The sequence below is a fragment of the Adiantum capillus-veneris genome, chromosome 11, assembly GCF_014529385.1.
Source record: "Adiantum capillus-veneris isolate H3 chromosome 11, ASM1452938v2, whole genome shotgun sequence".
NCBI lineage: Eukaryota > Viridiplantae > Streptophyta > Polypodiopsida > Polypodiales > Pteridaceae > Adiantum > Adiantum capillus-veneris.
The window spans coordinates 61,390,639-61,402,699 of record NC_140941.1 but is presented as its reverse complement, the minus strand read 5'-3'; the positions used below and the strand labels follow the sequence as shown (position 1 = coordinate 61,402,699).

The window sequence follows — 12,061 nt, the reverse complement described above, 5'->3', positions numbered from 1 at the left end:
AATTTTTCCATCTCCTGGTTGGGCTAGTATACAACCAGTAGCAAAGTTTGAAGCATCTACATGTACGTGGAATACCTTATCCCAATTTGGTGCTTTCAAAATTGGAGCTGAGGTGAGATCTTGCTTAAGCTTCATGAAGGATTCTTCACATGCCTCGGTCCATTCAAAGTGCGTAATCAAGCTATACATGGGTTTTGCAATTATAGCATACATGTAGATGAACCGTCGGTAATATCCACAATGTCCCATGAAGGCTTGTACCCCATTGACTGTTGTTGGTCTAGGCAAATCAGCAATGACATGAATCTTCTTAAAATCAGTAGCTATGCCATTTTTAGACACTATATGTCCAAGAATTTTCCCTTGTCTTCCCATGAATGTGCACTTTTCAGGGTTTAAGAAAATCCTATAAAGTCTACATTTCTCGAATACCTTTCTGAGGTGTTCAAAATGATCAGCCCGGATTGACGAATGTACGCATAGATCATCCATGTATACTTCTAAGAATTTGAGAAGATACTCTTTGAAAGCATGGCTCATCAACCTCTAAAATGTGGCTGGAGCATTAGTTAACCCAAACGGCATAACCCGATAGGCAAATATACTCCATTCTGTTGCAAAAGCAGTTTTATGCTGATCTTTTGGGTCAACCAAAAGTTGATTGTATCACGAAAAACCATCTAAGAAGCTGTAAGCTTCTTGTCCTGCCATTTTTTCTAAAACATGCTCAGTTATCGGAAGAGGAAAGTTGTCTCTAATGGTAGCTGCATTCACCTTTTTGAGATTAACACACACTCGTAATTTCCCATTCTTCTTAGGTACTACCACAATTGGAGACACCCAATTTGTGTGTTCAATTTCGTAAATGAATTCAGCTTCCTTTAGTTTTTCAATCTCGTCTTTGATCTTCGTGGCAAATGTTTTGTTATAAGTGTATGGTCTCTGTCTACTTGGTTTGGCATCATCTCTCATGGGTATAGTATGTTGACAGATTTCTGGGTCAACACCCTTGAGATCCTTGTAAGACCAAGCGAAGTATTCCTTTAACAAGCTCAGCAAAAGCTTTTCTTCTTCTTCTGTTAGGTCATTCGCAATGTAAGCAAGTCTAGGCTCTTCTCCTAGTTCAGCCAAGTCTACCCTTTTAGCATTTTTAGACCCTTCGTAAGATTTGCCTTGTTTTTGTAGTTCCCTAACAGGTTGTTCAATTATGATTTTCTAATCTTGGAGAGTATACTTTTTGTAATGGGATGGAACATGCATTACATCCTTACCATCCTCTTCCGTGGTTTCCATTTTGGTTGTGTATATCTCCTTTAGAGCTTTTCTCAACTCTTGATATTTCTTTTTCCGCTCGACTCTGGCCATGAGTGGTTTCTTATTTTGTGATTTTTCTTGAGTACCCTTCCTTGTTTTTCTCGATGTCTGAGACATTTTTGAATTTTTGTTTGAAGGATATCTGCCAGTTATTTTTTCCTTGACATAATCATTAGCATCTATCTGCATCAGGAATTGTGTTTAACTAGAGATTGATGGCATAGGTCGTGTTTTCACGATATTGGTGTCTCTCTTTCATCTATACCATTTTTGTCTGCTTGATTTCTGGTTTGGAAAGTCAAAAGACTTTTCCTCTCCTCCCCTTAAGAGTAACTAAGCTCTCGTATGCTCTTTTTCTAACCCCAAATCTTTTGAGGTAGCTGAGTGTTCATCTAACTCATCAGTTGCATCGTAATAGAGGTCAGAAAAGACTTGTTGAGCTTTCATCAAGTCCTTGGGTTCCTCATCTTCGTTTTCAATGTTGAGGACTGACATCATTTGGATGGGAATTATGTCGTAGCCATCCTCATTGCAAAATTGAGTAGGCATAGACGTATTAACACATACATCCATTGTCGCTAAAAAATTGTGCAAATTTACCTCCTCAAAAACACAAAAGAGACCCTTTGATTAACTAGATGAGGTTGGTGCACAATGTTCCGCTATGATGTACATCGTTGCGTGCGGATGGAGAGAGAGAGAGAGAGAGAGAGAGAGAGAGAGAGAGAGAGAGAGAGAGAGAGAGAGAGAGAGAGAGAGGATCACTAGTCTGAACTCTCGACAATGTAGAGCTCATTCTGTGAGAGGGGCTTTCTCGTCAATAAATGCTCAAAATCTTATGAAAAGCTACAGGAGCCCATAGATCAACAAGCTCCAATCATGGGAAAGTTCGACGATTCTAGTGTTGAGGGAATAAGTTGATGACCTCTTTACAATAGAGGCCCGAAGTACAATGTGGAGTAGCTCCATCCTCCAAGAGCCTTCCTTTCACACTAATCATGGGCCTGAATCAGACCCTGTTCCGCTTTCACAACTGGGTCATGCAGACCTCTCAAACTGCACCTTGTACGAAGAAAAACCTATCAATTAGAGGTACTATTATTAAGAATCCACTAATGCAAAATAAAGTCATGAATCGCTAGTAAAATCAAATACAAAGGAACAAAAAGATGTTCACTAGGTGAAGTTACCTTGAAGAAATTTTTTCCTAAAAAAAATTTGGCAAGTTCTCAATGCCCTCAGCGTGCACACCATGAAGTCCACCTTGCCAATCCCAAATGCAATCTTCTTGATTCTAAGGCTTGAAACTACACTTCAATCAGATGTTGTTCTGGCTCTTCTCAAGGACTTTCTAGTAGCAGTCAAAGCATGGCGATTCGTCTGGAATATGTGGCCCATGTTGTCCCTGTACTTTCGGAATGACATGTCATCAATGTCCTCGATCCCCAAGTGCAACGTCCATCCACAAGGCATGCTTCACAAGGATCTTTTCCAGCTACTTGTGCTCGAGCTTGAATATGTAGGCATTATGTCCTCTGCTCTGGAATCAGCACATTATATACCTAGGCCCCATTCCAACTAAAACAAAGTCCACAACCAGGTGCACAACTAGTTGTAGCATTGTGGATAGCCATTCGGACCAGGGTAGCCATTATATGTACCTAGCGTCATCATCATCCCTCATCTAGTACAACCTGAGCTCACAAGCACATGACTCCGCAAGTGTTAACGAACTGACCTACAAATGAGGCTCCCCATTGAAAGCAAACAGGAGTAGAGTTCCCAGTGATGTGTCGAAGGTGGAACCTAAGCTACAGTAGGTAGGTTGCAGCTCTAGGCAGAGGCGGATGCAGTGACGGTAGGAATATAGGGTTGAGAACGAACATGCTTACAAGGCTAGCATAAGCGTACAACCATGTGACAGAGGATGGGGGCTTTGAAGGCGCAAGACCTTGTGATTTGTGGGTGGAGACAACGAAGGCTGGGTCCAGATGAAGCGGAGGCAGGGGAAGGCACAGGAAGAGAGGGCGGGGAGACGGAGGTAGGAGAGAAAGGTGGTTTTCCCCCGCGTTCGTCTGAACCACCGAAGACGCAAGGCAGGGGAAGCGCCCGCAAATCCATCACATGGTGAATGTGAGGCACACATGGCATACGAAGAGAGAGTGTGAGAGAGGAAGCGGCACGTGGATGTAGGATTCTTTGTCAAACTTTGCAGCAAAATAAATGTCGAGACCTATCTCCAATAAATACTCAATTACAAGCCCATCATTTTCAGAACCACTCACCTCATGCTCATGACTCTTTCTTCAACAGCTCGCTGCCCATCACTAGCACTCGTGACTCTTTCTTGAATGTTGCAGTGCACTCACCAATCAAACATTTCTATTCTTTCCTTTATTTTTTAAATACATGTGACATTTTTCCCTAAGAAAAAAGGCAAACCACCACTATGGCCTTAGCCCTTTGGGTAGGCCAAAAAAAGGAAAACTCAAAGAGTATCATAGGGCATAGCATGGTACATGGATGCTTAGGGATAGTTAGTATTTCTTGGGTGCCACATCCACCAATGGCATGTTAAAATTGATTGCCCTAATGAGGTGAAAATCCTCACATAGGTGCCTCTCAAATATATGCTCTTTTTTTTTGAGAAAAGTGTAAATTAGATTAACAAAGATAGAAAAGAGTACAATGATCCCTCAGATAGGGGGAGGGAAACCCCAACAAGGAATAGCTAAAGGAGGAGAGAATCCCTCATCCGAAATCTTATGGTAGAGTAGACTTGAGACATTTTGGACTTCCATACCTACCATCTCATGGATTTTTGTAGCTCGAGAGGGGGAGGGGGTGGGGTGGCTTAGGCATCCTTGACTTGATTACAAAGGGATATAGCCGTTTTATACAATACAAACTTGAGACAGAATTGAGAGGAGGGGAGTTCATAAGAAAATACAGCAGCATTCCTTTGAAGCCAGATGTACCACAGAACAAGGCCTCTCCAAATATTCCACAAGGGAACATCCAAACCCTTACAATTTCCTAGCAGCAGATCTTGATTTTCCACCTTTTTAAAACTAACTTTGAGACTGGCATTTTGAATGATGCTCAAGATCTTCGCATTGTGCCTGCAGTAAAAGAAGAGATGTGGGACATCCTCAGTATGAGTTTTACACCTGGAACATATACCATTGCTCACTCCTGCCCTGTAGGCTTTTTCTCCAGTCCAGATTCCTTGATGGAGGATAAGCCACATTAGTGAACTGTGCTTCATTTCAGCTGGGTATGCCCACAGACATTTGAACCTGTACGTCCATTGCTTTGCACTCCATTGTGCTTTCCAATTTCTGTTTAATTTCTTCTTGAGATCCTCCTCCACACCACACGTGTCTTTGCACTAATGGTAAATCTCATGAGTGAATTTGGTTGCCTGGCTGCTTGCTGGGTTTGCTTTTGGAAAAAGAACCAATTTGGAAAGGATAAGATGGACCCTTTCCAAGCACCAGTTAGCTTCAGCCTTGCTGATAGTGAATTCTCTTTGAAGCAGATATGAACTCTTGAGAGAGTGTCCTTGGAAAAAGTCTACCCATCTTCTAATGCCTGCTTTAAAGCACTTATGTGCTCTCCTAGTAATAGGAAGCCTTTGGTTGTCTGCAAACATTCCAACTCAAGGTGAGTCTTCTAGGAAACAGTAGAAATTGTTGAAGAATTCCGTTGTTGGCCTCCAAGTGCTTTTAATGATTTGCCATGCTTTCCAGAACCTGCATACAATGTTAGAACCAGCATACAATGTTAGAGCCAGCAGGCTTGAAAGACTTGGGAGAGAAGAACATCTCTTAGAGAGAAGTTTGCACAGGATTTGTATTCGTTATGCTTTCCAGAACCTGCATACAATGTTAGAACCAGCAGGCTTGAAAGACTTGGGTGAGAGAAGAACGTCCCTCAGAGAGAAGTTGGCCTAGGCTTTATATTCGTTAAGCTTGAACTTGAGTGTATTCCTTTTGATGAGGAGAGCCCAGTAGTCGTGAAAGTTGACAGATCTTAGAATCCACTTCCCAGCCATTTTAGTGGACATTTTGTCTAGGTTGAAAAGTCCTAGTCCTCCTTTGCTCTTGGGAAGGCAGCATGTGGACCAGGCTACCTTGGAAATTTTAGGATGGTCGGGATCTCCTCCCCAAAGAAATGATCTAGCAAGGGAGTAGACCTTGTTTAGCTGATATTGCGATGGCTTCCAACAGGACAAGAAATAGATTAGTGAGGGCAAGATGTAGTGGTTGAGCACAAAGACCCTCGAGGGAAGGGAGATATGGTGACCCTGCCATTGGAAGATCTTATCCCTGAACTTGGCAAGAATCCAATCCCACCTCCGAGTTAAAGACACCTTGAACCCCATTGGGATGCCAAGGAGTCTAAAAACCTGTCCATCTGCAATTTCTTTACAACCTGCATTCAGAACCAGCTGAGGGGTGTTACCTGCAGATAGCTTAAAACCAGTTTTAGAGTGGTTGATAATTAATCCACTTGCTAGACAGAAGGAGCTCATGCATTCCCAAAAAGTCTCAATTGAGCAGCTATCATTACTCATTAGTGCGTTGGTGTCGTTAGCAAAATGTTGAAGGCAAAGGTCCTTATTTGCCCCTGGAATACTTATACCTTTGATTCTACCATTGCTGACTGGATAAGCCATCCCAAGGCATCTGAGCATATCGCATAGAGCAATGGTACAATGGGGCAACCCTGTCTGATCGATCTTTTTAAGGGAATGGCAGAAGTGAGCTCTCCATTGACCACTACTCTAGCAAAGGCATTACCAAAGAGAGTCTGCACATACCTTATAAAGAGTTTGCCAAAACCAATATCAAAAAGAGACTGGAATATAAAATCCCACTCAATTATATCATAAGCCTTGTCAAAATCAATTTTAAAGAACATGAATTCTTGCTCACTTTCTTGTGCAAACTCTATTGCTTCCCAGAGAGTGATGATAGTGTCCAGAATGTATCTGTGCTTTATGAACCCCTTTTTCTTAGGAAGAATTATGTAATGCATAAGGATACTGATCCTTCTAGCTAGAGACAGGGCAAATATTTTATAGACAGAAGTCAGACATGAGATGGGTCTCCAGTTCCCCAAGTACTCTTTCCCTCCCTTCTTATGAATTAGTTTGATAACACCAGTGTTGACTGAGGAAGGAAGAGCTCCGACTTTGACTGTCTCATACCATAATCTGAGCAGGAAAGGTAACAGAAAAACTTTAAACTCTTTAAAGAACTCATTTGGTAGGCCATCCATACCAGGTGATTTTCCAGCTTTTAAGGCATCGATGTTGTCACTCAACTCCACCTCAGTGAGGGGCTGATCAAGAGATGTGACAACATGAGCAGGCACCATTTTTTCCCTCAGACCAGCAATGGCTGCTCTTGCCTGAGTAATGTCAGCCCCCCTTTGGGGAGGAGTTGAGAAGATGCCAGCAAAATAATCCTTCACCACTTGCATATTTTTCTTTTGAGATCCAGCTATTTTCCCTTCTTTATCTTTCAAGAAAGGGAGAAAATACTTTTTTTTTTTCCTTAAGCAGTTTGAACATATCTTTGTATGGTCTGTCAACCTTTCCTACCCAGTGTTCTCTTGTCCAGTTGAGAGAGGATTGAGCAGCCAAAAGCTCTTCCTTCCTAAGTTGGTCCTTTAATTCAAAGAGGGAGGGAGGGGGAGGACAATGGGGGAGGAGACTACCCTCTAAATCAGATATTTGTTTAGCTATCATCATCCTTCTGCAGGCCTTAATCTCATTAGCTTTCTTTTTAAAACCAGTCAACAGGGTTTGAGTTTGCTTGACAGCCAAGTCCCAAGCTTTGAAAGGGGAGTGAGACTGCTCAAAAGACCTAACAAATACTTAATGAATTTTCTGATGAACAACTTTGATACCAAAAAGAGATTGATCCATGTGAGGCCACCCAGCTCTGTGCTTGATTTCTTCTTTATGAAATTCAAAAAGAACAGGGGTATGATCTAAGAGCAAAAGAGAGGTGTCTTTGTGATAGCTTACCTGCCAAAACTGATGCAGCAAATCTACATTCATGTAAATTCTGTCAAGTCTGGCTGCTCTAAAGCATTGACCGTGTTGATTATTGTTCCAAGTAAATTCAGTGCTCTCTGAGATGTCCAGCAGCTTGTGAGATTCCAAGAGCTTTTCCCATTCCTTTTTTTCTAAACCTCCAATTGTCTGGCCTAATCTGCTCCATTTGTCCTCTATCACTTCTACCATGTTGAAGTCTCGTGCAATCATGAGAGGCTAGGGTAATCTCGAGATTTCTTCCCATGTAGTGGCTCTTTCTGAGAGGGAGTTAGAATCATAAACTGAAACAATCGTAAAATCAAATGGAGAACACAAAGACACAGCTACCCAGTTACCATTCTGGGATTTGTTGACATGAGAAATGAAGTTAGAGTACTGGTCATTTATTGCCAGGGAAGCTCCTCCTTTGCCATGTGAATGGTCGGTGATATACCAAGAGAATCCTGCTCAAATATATGCTTTTTTGTGCACCTTTGAGAGCTCTATCAGTGAACCGCCTTTACCATTTCAAGACATGGAAATCCTTACATTCATTATAATTTTCCTTTACAATCACAACATACATTTGTTGAGGCAGCCTATGGTGGATGCCGGTGCCATGGGTAGGAGAAGGTGCAGCAGAAACGAGAGAGAGAGAGAGAGAGAGAGAGAGAGAGAGAGAGAGAGAGAGAGAGAGAGAGAGAGAGAGAGAGAGAGAGAGCTCAACACGGCAGTACAAAGCGTGCTATAAGTAAGTATGTGACAAGGACACTCAAACAAAGCTTACCAAGGAGTTTCATAAGAGTATATGGGTTGGTCATAGAGGTGTATGTGCAGCCTTTACCAAGCTTAAAAAAAGGTATTCGTGGAAAGGATTGTACAAAGATGTATCTCAATATGTGGAATCATATACAACTTGTTAGATGTATTCAAATGTAAGGCATTGTGATCGGTTGGGGGGTTTCTAATCACCGAGCAAAAAAAAAAAACTAGTGAAGAAAAATCCGAGCAAATTGATCCAATAGCAACAATGGTGAAAGGCAAAAAATTATGCTATGCCCATTACTTTCACTACCACAAATTTGACACTCAATCGACAAAAAATGAGGTTTTACAACCATTATGAAAATTGAATACTCGAGATGCAAGCAATCTCTTCATACTTGAAACATATAAATTCAATTCCATGTGGCATCCCTCCTCTCAAAATAGCCCACCAAAAATTTGCCACCTAGATTTTGCAAAAATGTCAACACACGATCTCGTAAGCCTACGATGCTAACCGGGAACATTGTAAAGCTTGAAACAACTCCATTTTGTAAGCAAACAGAAACAAGTGCCTAAAGCAAGCGGAAACAAGCGCTCTCTCTCTCTCTCTCTCTCTCTCTCTCTCTCTCTCTCTCTCTCTCTCTCTCTCTCTCTCTCTCTCTCTCTCTCTCTCTCTCTTCCCGCCCCCCTTAGCTTTGTAGTACAGTACCCTTGAGCTTCCCTACCTTTCCCCTTGGTAGCTTGACACTGAATGCTGGAGGAAATGAGAGCAGTAAGTTGTGGATGCCCCCGTTGCAACTACATCGATGGCGTATGCATTGGCAATGATGAGCCCAATGCATGATGAGCCCAATGCATGATGAGCTCAAGCATACCCAATTGCCTCATGACCATCTCAACGAGATTCTTGAGGTATGATTTGTCTAATTTTATTTTTACCAGATTTGACCAACAATTAATCCATGATAACATCTGCTAAGAACACAAGACAAGGGACCATTCTATGAGGCTCATTTAAACTAGGTAGATGTTTAGTTTTTTCTTTGCTCAGTTGTTACAAATTCAAGGATAAAGTAAATCTTGAAGAGGTGCCTTGAAGGGACCACCAAAAGGATGCTTTATCTTATCATTTTGCTTCTCGAACCACTTTCCTTGAGGACAATTTCTTGCCTAACGAGCAAAATGCAAGTTCTTCTACACAAGAAAGGCCCAAGTCTCAGGTGCATTTTCCTATTGGATGCATAGATAAAGTCATGAAGCAACAATCTCTTAAAAGCTTCTATATTGTGAGTTCTCTCATTGCTGAAAACACCCAAGGTCATGGCACAACTAGACTCTTTCATTATCCTCCATGTGTACCCTAGTCAATTGTAGGTAAAAAACATTTAGGGTGACACGAGCACCAAAATGCTTACTCTTCATTACTAGTAGTGGTCTCAACACCTTGAGAGACTTACCAAGATAGTGTCCACAAAGGGCAAATACTCCATTAACACTACTATCTTGTCCTTTAATACCTCCATAACACATTCTTGTAAACCAAAATGAATTTCGCAATTTCACTATTTGCAGCACTACAAGCTCACCATGTACAATCATTAAAAGATGCAAGAAATTACACAAAACAAGTGAGAAGATGTGTGTGCATCAACGGCACTAAATGGATCATCTAGTAGGGAAATGTATGCATCATTGTACATTGCTCTTGCCAATTGGATTCATTGCTTCTACCCGCCACTTAAATTTGTTCCTCTCTCTCCAATCTCTGTAAGATCACCATGGCTAAAGCTCTTCATGTCTTCTTCTAGTACACAAGCACGCACCACGCCCTTATAACGCAGTCCTTCCATTAATTCTCCAAACAAGATGTTGTCACGAACTGACATTGACTGGATCCAAGCAGCCCGAGAGACGTATGCTAATGTTCTGTAGATGCACACCTATAACAAGAACATCCTTGCTTACTAATAAGGTGCAAAACACCATGATTAACATTAGTTCATGCTCAATGATGGACTACATTGCTAGGGCAAGAGAACAGGCCAAGACATACTTATAGTGCCAGATGACCTTGCCACTTCTCCAAGAAGAGCAAGAAGGAGAGATGTTTTGCCAATACCTACAGAGCAACAAACAACTACCTTTTCTCCTCGCTTAATCACCACATCAAGCGCACAAAGTGTAGGCTGAGGATCCTCAGGATGCCATCTCAGAGATGCACCATCCACCCTAATTACACAATCTCAGGCTATGGTTTCACTACCACCAACTGTTGCCAATGCTTCTCCCTCGGGATGTTCTTCTTCTTCCCAAAAATTCTCCAAGCAAATAAAAGATATGTGAGCTCAAATAAAAGCAAACGACATCGGGAGTCGTCCTAATAGGAGCTTGGATGTCCTCAAAATTGCTCGTACCTTGAACACCATTATGGATTTGAGAGGGATGCCAAAAAGCAAACAAGTGATGAAGACCAAGCATGTCAAAGAAGTAGGCATAAGCCAGTAAACAATGGTAGCATACATCTTTTTTTTGTTGTGTGTCGTTAAGATTATTCGCTTGCTCCTTACGCATTTCTTCTAGAAATAGATTAAATTTCTCTTTCCATGCTTGCAACTTGATCACCTTCATCCCTTATAAAACTTATGTGGTTGCTCTCAGCCTTTCATCCTACTTTTCCATGTCGTTGAGGCACACATCCCAGGATATCCAGGGATTGAATGTATCTCCTCTACGTTGCAGCAAGGCTGTGGAGCCTGGTGCAACAATGAGCAGTTCGTGCTCTCTCTCTCTCTCTCTCTCTCTCTCTCTCTCTCTCTCTCTCTCTCTCTCAGGATAACTTATATATGCCATTGCTTGAAAAGGGATGCGAAGGGGCAGCCGAGTGTGAGCACAACCAGCTGTCTGCAGGTAGTTTCCAAGCTCGCAAAGCCCCACTATCTCATTGTAGTGGTGGTAAATGCCATTGCAAGATTTGCTAAGATACACAAACATGCAATAGAGACCAAATTATTTGTCAATCCAATATCTCAATCCCTTCAAAGTGTTGCAGTACTGTTGTCCGCCCTCCTTGCCATCATCTACCCAAGAGGCACGCATATATAGTTCCCTGGTTTGATGCTGGAGCCATTTCACGCCTGTGCGGACTGTAGCAGCAGACCGGAGAGCTACTAGAGCACGTGGCGCCATAGGTAGAGGAAGCACCTGTCATTGGATATTCCCCGGCCATCGTGTAGTAGAGTTTGAAAGTGTCGTAGTACTGTCGTCCTCCCTCCTCCACCCAAGAGGCACGTATAGCTCCCTGGTTTGATGTTGCAACCATTCCGCGCCGGCGCGGACTGGTCTCAGCAGCAGACCGGAGAGCTACTAGAGCACATGGCGCCACAGGCAGAGGAAGCGATGAGAAAATCAATTTCACAAACATACTTTAGGGTTCGTCAGGTAGGGTCCCATAGGGTAGTAGAGTTGAAAAAAATGAATTTCACAAACATGCTTTAGGGTAGATTCAAAGAGGTAATTTTCCAAAATACTTATTATTTTTTGTAGCTTGACTCTATTTTCAAGCGAAATTTTCTCCTTCTCCCGTCCCTTCAACCCGCTAATTTGGTTTCTCAACTGGCTCAAGGATAAGCTAAGGCACACTTTGCCTGAACACTGGTAGGGTCCATTTTTTTAAAAAAAATTGTAAAATGATATGCATCATCGCCAGGTGTTGTTAAAAAATGGAATCTGGCTAGATTAATTTGGCCTTCAACCTCAAGAAATCATACAACTTACAAAATTCTATAATCCAGCTTGCCCGCAAACGACAAGGAAATCTCTCGAATGCTAGGTACTCTCGACTACTAATTGATTACGTTTTGCTCATTAATGCTTAGACGGCCAAGGCTAGAAAAATACATTTTCTCTAACCGGTGAAAATTAGGGCAAACT

General features: G+C 42.0%; 1 pseudogene; it reads right to left on the bottom strand.

Moving 5' to 3' along the window:
* Positions 1-7,590: 7,590 nt before the first annotated feature.
* On the bottom strand, positions 7,591-10,810 carry LOC147447319 (ABC transporter C family member 8-like; annotated as a pseudogene).
* Between the last annotated feature and the right edge of the window lie 1,251 nt (positions 10,811-12,061).